This window comes from Eucalyptus grandis, chromosome 2 (genome assembly GCF_016545825.1).
Source record: "Eucalyptus grandis isolate ANBG69807.140 chromosome 2, ASM1654582v1, whole genome shotgun sequence".
Lineage (NCBI taxonomy): Eukaryota > Viridiplantae > Streptophyta > Magnoliopsida > Myrtales > Myrtaceae > Eucalyptus > Eucalyptus grandis.
This window is the reverse complement of record NC_052613.1, coordinates 726412-733344: the sequence shown is the minus strand read 5'-3', so window position 1 is coordinate 733344 and position 6933 is coordinate 726412.

Below are 6933 nucleotides of genomic sequence, written 5' to 3'. Positions count from 1 at the left end.
TATTAAATGACCTAACCTAATGATGGGCAATTTCTAATTAAATGAACCTAGCAAAAATACTAAATGACATGCATCTCAATGAATCTAACCCTAATGACGTGCGTATGACATTTTTTTCTTTTTCCTAAAAGAATGCATTTTATCCTAGATAATAAAACTAATTCAACTTATGACATTTTTTGTATTTTTTTTATGGAATTCGGAATTAAATAAAATATGAGAATTACCTAACTAGATTAAGATCCTACTCAATTTATATTAGGAATTAGGTTGAGCCAAATCCTAATTTAGACTGAAATATTATCTTAACCTAAATAATCCTAAAATGCAATATATCTAAAAAAATACCTAAACTTATAATAAATTAAAAAATATCTAAAATTAAACTAAGTGAAATTTTTATCCTAATATGCAATGACGTGCAAAATATACCCTAACTCTATATGACATATGCATGATGATTTTTTGTTGTTGTTTTTCCTCTTTTTTAATTTCAAAATTAATAATTGCCAAATAATTAAACACGCAATTTAAACTAATGAAACAGAAATCTAATGTCCTAAATTTATGTTTTTTTGGTATTTTTATTTAAGAAATTCGAAATAAATAAATTTCCTATTCTAGACATGCAAAATAACCTAAAATAAGTAATATCCTAACATGCATCTAATCTAAACTCAAATATATATATATATATATATATATATATTTTTTTTTTTTTACGGGAGCAAACAAATAAGGTATCAAGAACAACATGGCACCAAATCAAGCAAGATATCATCCACGTCCATTTAATTTTGGGAAATAAATTGACGAATCGTATCTCGCGCTTGAGATCGGATTGACCAATTTTTAAATAAAATCACGAATCGTATCTCAAGCGTGAGATCGGATTGGTGATTTTTCCGTACGATTGCAGGTCGTATTTCGAGCATGAAATCGGACCATCAATCATATGTACGTTGCGAAATTAGAAAGATTTCCCAATTTAAAAGGCTAATCGATATTTTGTGGATATGATGGTATCATTCAAATATTCATACAAGATAATCCCATAAATTAGGCAATAGGGATATATGAAAATCGAATTAAAAGAGATTCTTACCTAATATTTGGTGCCACGTGGACCACGTTGTGAAGTTCGGTCGAACGACGGATGGCGGTAGGTGACGTGCTGATTTGGCCTAACAAGGTCACAAAGTTGACCAACACAGCAAGGGGACGTCCACCAGAAGACTTGAACAGCAAAAGGAGCGTTGTTGGCGTGAAGATTTGAATGTCCAGGGCTGGTCACTAATGTAACTCAGGTGTACGCAAGTGACACTGGGACTTGCAGGAACCTGAAAATAAAGCACAAAAGACCGCCAACTCGGTGGGGTAGCGTTCAACGGTGGAGAATCGACGAGTCAGGGAGCAACGGCGCCAGCGCACAGCAATAACGAAACCAAAGCAGCAGCGTAGTCAAGCACAGCAGCTCGAACACGATTGACTTTTCAGGTGGCACGCGTGCAAGGAGCAGCTTGATTGTCGTTGACGGCTCAGTAGGGCAGCAAAACGATACGGCGATGTTGGTGACAGACGCACGGCCAGAGGTCTGGCCGTGAAGTGGGCGCCGGTTTGGACGATCGCCTCGGCCAAGAGCTGGTCGGGACTTCCCTCTCTCTACTCTTTCTCACGTGTGTTCTCTGTATAATTCGGAATCCCCTTTCTCTGTCTGCGAAAGGTCCCTTTTATAGGGAGAGGGTCCGAACTCATAAAAAAAAACGTATTTCGTTTCCTCTTCTGGACACTTGAAATCTTCCTTGACAGCACGCAATTTCTTGTCTTAAAACAGGAATATATTCACTAAATATATGACCCACGTCTACCAATCCCCTCTTTGTATCGTTTCTTCATGTAGAGATATCGAAAGAGATGATATTTGCAGACATTCCTTCCTCACGAACAATAACATTGTCAAAAGGATATATTACCAGAATAATGAGATTAAGTATATCCCCCACACAAGGCATTATCCTTTTATCAAAACCTCTTCCTGCCCCTTTTTCTTTCAGCAGAGATATTCGGTTAAATCTTTGGATGACTTGACCGAATTTTCAATGGCTAAACATATATTCTCTGGGGACGAGCCATTCAGGTGTAGTGATGTCGCTCTTGCTTATTTTCATTAGACAAGATATTTCTTTCATCGATATCAACGTGGTTTCCATTCATCGTACAAGGTCATCCGCATCTCCATCTTCGACAACTTCTTGAGCGCATCGGACTGATCGTTCTCCACTTGATCCTACGCTTGATGGCCGCGTAGTGGAACGGTGTCCAGCCACCTTTGTTCTCGAACATGCAAAGATCATGGCCTACTATTAGAAGCTCCCTCGTGACTTTCAAATCCCCTGTGGCTGATCAATTGCAAATGTAATAAAAAGAAATGTTCCTAAAACTATATGTTATGTAATTTTTTTTTAAAATTAATCTCCGTTTTTTATGTAATAAGTAAATGACTGAGTCGCCAAAATTTAGGTGTCAACAATAAACAACTTACTTAGACATAAACTCACTACACAAAATTACCGCACGTTCAAGCTCGAAACAAAAATGCGCACGACTCTCTTCAGCTTGACGTGTTCGACTTGCGGCTCCTTTTCTTTCTTTGCTTTTGTAGGGCTTCGGCGGCACAACCTCATGGAGACGTTTGCTTTGGAGATGTTTGCTTTGTATATATGTGTGCCCAAAAGTCAAAGTCTTGACTTGGCCCCCCACCCTCTTTTTTTTTTGGCTCCATGTGCAGGACTTTCTACGTGCGGCTCTCTTTCCTATTGTAGGGCTTCAGCCGCTCTACGTGCGGCTCTCTTTCCTCAACGTGAAATATGTGTTTCCAAAGTCAAATATTTGACTTTGGGCCCCACCATGGATGACTTGCACGAATTCAACTCCTCTGGATAGAAGAAGAAACTTTTGCTCCTTTTATTTAATTTTCCTCCTTTGTACAGCTATAATGAGTCCACAAAAAATAAGGGATTCTTCATCCAATTTTAAAATCTATTTGGAAAATCTTTATCAACAAATTCGATTTAACAAATTATTATCCGAATCCAAACTCGAGACATTAATTTAACAGTTTTATCAGATTGGGGGACTAGATTCCCACATTGAATTGTCTCGTCAGACCTCTAGTCAATTACCCGTGCAGAATGTACCGCTGGACAGGATTTTGTTTTGAACCATTCGAAATTTAGGAGAAATTGAGTTAAAATTTCTAACCTCAAAAGTTTAAATTGATAGGTGGAGGAAATCCACACATGCATAAAGAGCATGTGGACCTCATTGTATATTTCAACACATTCTCTTACTTGCAAATTGGATTAGGAATGACACGTGAAATTTGACTATAAGGCTAGACACGTACATGAAAGATGTAGATCGTGGGTTGTGATACCATGTTAAGAGTTATGATATAAAAGAGAAAAATGTAATGTTCTGTGTATTATCAAATGAAAAGGACAAGGCTCATATACAGAGAGAGAATACAATTCAACTTAATTATAACCGTTATCCTAAATATAGAGAGGGAATACATCAGATGGTGAAAATGCATTCTTAAGGTAATTGAAGACAACATGGAAATAAGTTACACGGAGGTGTAAATACTAACCAGGAGCAAAGGCTAGCCTTAATTCTTATTCAACTTCGAATTTTTACATAACCAAATTCAGGAGGTGTCTTCACCCGCGCGCTGTGCGGATGTCAGATGGGTCGATGCATATTATCCTGAAAAGAGAAAACTAACACAATCCAAGTCAAATGTGATTGTATCAAATGCAAGAGTTATCATATTTGTTAGTGATATTTAGAATACTTTTGAAGATTTTTTGTATCTCTCTATTTGATTATGCGTATCTTTATTGAAATATTAGGGAACATTTCAAATAAGGGCTTGAAATGCCTTCATTTCCTCAAATAAGGTCTTGAAATGAACATCATGTCAAATAAGAGTCCGAAGTGCCTTCATTTTCTCAAATAAGTACTTGAAGTAAATATTGTTTCAAATAAAAGCTTAAACTCACTAGCTACGAAGGGATATTTCATCTTTTTAATTTTTTTCCTTTGATTTTTCTATTCTTTCATAAAAAAACTAAATAAATCTAAAAATTAATATATATATATATATATATATATATATATAATAAAAAAGGAAAAACACAAGCCATCGCCTAATAGTCGATGGGTGCCACGACGACAGTTGACGAGGGTCGACGACCCCTTTCGACCAGAGACCAAGTGACCCTCTCCCGAATCTAGGCAAGGGTCACTAGCTAGGGGTGTGCATGGTCCGGGCGGGCGATTCCCGAGCTAGAACCGGGAACCACCCGCTAAAAATCGGTTTCGAAAAATTGGAATTGGAAATCGTCCGCTAGTTGCATGGATCCATTCGGGAATCAGATCGTTGGTCCGGTCCGATTCCCAGGTAGATCCATAGAATCGGTCCAACCTCCACACCTTCCCCTTTTTGCCTTCAATCGATTGTGACCCTCACTCCTCCTCCGTCTTGGCCACCACCATCATCTTGGCCACCGCCTCCGTCGTCTCCCACTCCTCCCTCAAGACCGACAATGAGGACAACGGGGATGATGAGCCGTTCTTAGACCTAGAGTTTGCCCGTCCCCGAAGATGAGGATGATGGGGAGAAGCCTGAGGAGGGGGATGAGGAAGAGGGAAGGTAGAAGCGGGACGAGCCCAACAACGAAGAGGACGATAGTGATAGTGAATGTGGAGGTGGCAACGACATGGAGAGAGAGTTCAAGTTCAAGGGAGGAAAAAATAATTAACTCACAGTTTCGCCGAATTTGGACTAGGACTCAAAGGGAGATGAGTAGATCCGAAGATAAATCAAAGAGGAAGAGGGAGCTCGGGGAGATTTTGAACTGAAAAAGACGAGATGGAATAGGAGAATAGTGAATTGAGATAAGATGGTGATTAGAGCCATAAATTTTAGATTTGCTAATTTCGAATTATTTCAATATTAAAAATTAATATATTATTATAATATAACCGGTCCGGTCCTGTTTGGGTGGGCGGATCCACCCATGGAACAGAGAATCGGACCGATTCCCTTAAGAATCACCGGTTCCGGGCGATTTCGGTTCGGTTCTGGGCGATCTAAGTGAGTCCCGGTTCTTTTGCATACCCTTATCGCTAGCCCTCGTGTCGGCCTAGCGTCCCTTACCCAGGGCCCTTGAATCTCGTCGCCTAGGTTTGGGGGCGCTAAGTGAGGGTCGGCAACCCTTACCCAAATTTGGGAGAGGGTCATCGCCCTCTCCTATTTGGCCTTCGCCTTTTGTTAATGGGGGTCGCCGACCCTTGCCCAAGCGTTGGCGACCTCACTAGCAATCATCGGGTGATGGGGTGGCGGCCATAGGCTAGAGGGCCTATGTGTCCCCCCCCTTTTTTTTTTAAGATTTAATACAATTAAATTTAAATTTAAATTGTGTATGGACAAAAACATCCCCAATCGGTCAGAATTTTTGCTCATCGGTGAGGCTAGGCCTTTATTTGAAATAAAATCTATTTCAGACCTTTATTTGAAAAAAATGATAACATTTCAGGCTCTTATTTGCAATTTCCTAAAATATTATTTTATTCAGTCATTTCATAATTTATTATGATATATCGAAATATACTAAAGTTTCTTGATTCTCTCTTCCGCAATATTATTTGTCAGCTTAGTGTCACTGCTAGTGGATCTTAAAGTGTATCAGGTGCACTCACAAGTGCCCATCCGGAGCTCATTTAGCTTTTGCTTCTTCCTCTTTTTGCCCGATAGGACCTATTATCCTTCGGTCAATGTTGAATCCAATATTACTTTTGTTGCATAGTCTGTAGAGCCCTCTCATATGAGGAAGTGCTTGTGGTCATGCTTTTAGCTTTTGCTTCTTCCTTTTTTTGCCCAATAGGACCTACTATCCTCCGGTCAATGTTGAATCCAATATTACTTCTGTTGCATAGTCTGCAGAGCCCTCTCGTATGAGGAAGCATTTGTGGTCGTGCTTATGGTTGTGTTTTAATGCCAACTACAATGGCTGCATGACCTCGTCAAGCCTTTCACGAAGGTGGCTTTTCTTTTTATACTAGTTGCATATGTCGCATCGCTCGGTAACTAATTTTACAAGCCAATTGTATAGGTTGCGTCACTCATTTATTGTTTTGCAAGCTAGCTGCATCGGCCACTTTCTATTTCTCCTTCGGTTCTCAACAATTTGCATGTCATTTTGAGAAGCGATACTATCACTAGGCTCACCACTCTTGGGCCAGATAGATTTGGAAGTTTTGCTATGAATAGTTGCTGAACACCACCTCACCCACCATGTCTTAGCTGTTGGACACCGTTTAGACTTGCATTTAGACTCAAGTTGACATCTTCAATACACCTTGAGTTTGAGGGGAAATATTAGAGATTTTAGGATGATTTTGATGGTTATCTGTATCTCTCATGATTGTGTGAATTTCTTCTATGATTCTACGTAGTGTGATTGATATGTTATCATATTTTGTCATTTCATAAAGTTTATAAATAGGCTGATGTAATATTCGTTATAATATATTGAAATATACACAATTACTCTCTTCCGCGTATCTTTCTTATTTCTCCACTTAGTTTAGTTGAAAAATAATATTGCGGAGGAGAGAATCAAAGAACTTTAGTATATTTTGATATATAATAATGAACATTACATTAGCCTATTTATAAGCTTTATGAACGATTAAATAAGATAACATATCAATCAATACACACATAATCAAAGAGAAATATGTGTGCAATTTTGAGAGGTACAAAAAATTATTAGAATTATTCTAAATATCTGTAACATCCCCTCAAATTCAAAGTGCATTGAAGATGTCAACTTGAGTTTGAATTAATGTTGAATAGTGCCACAA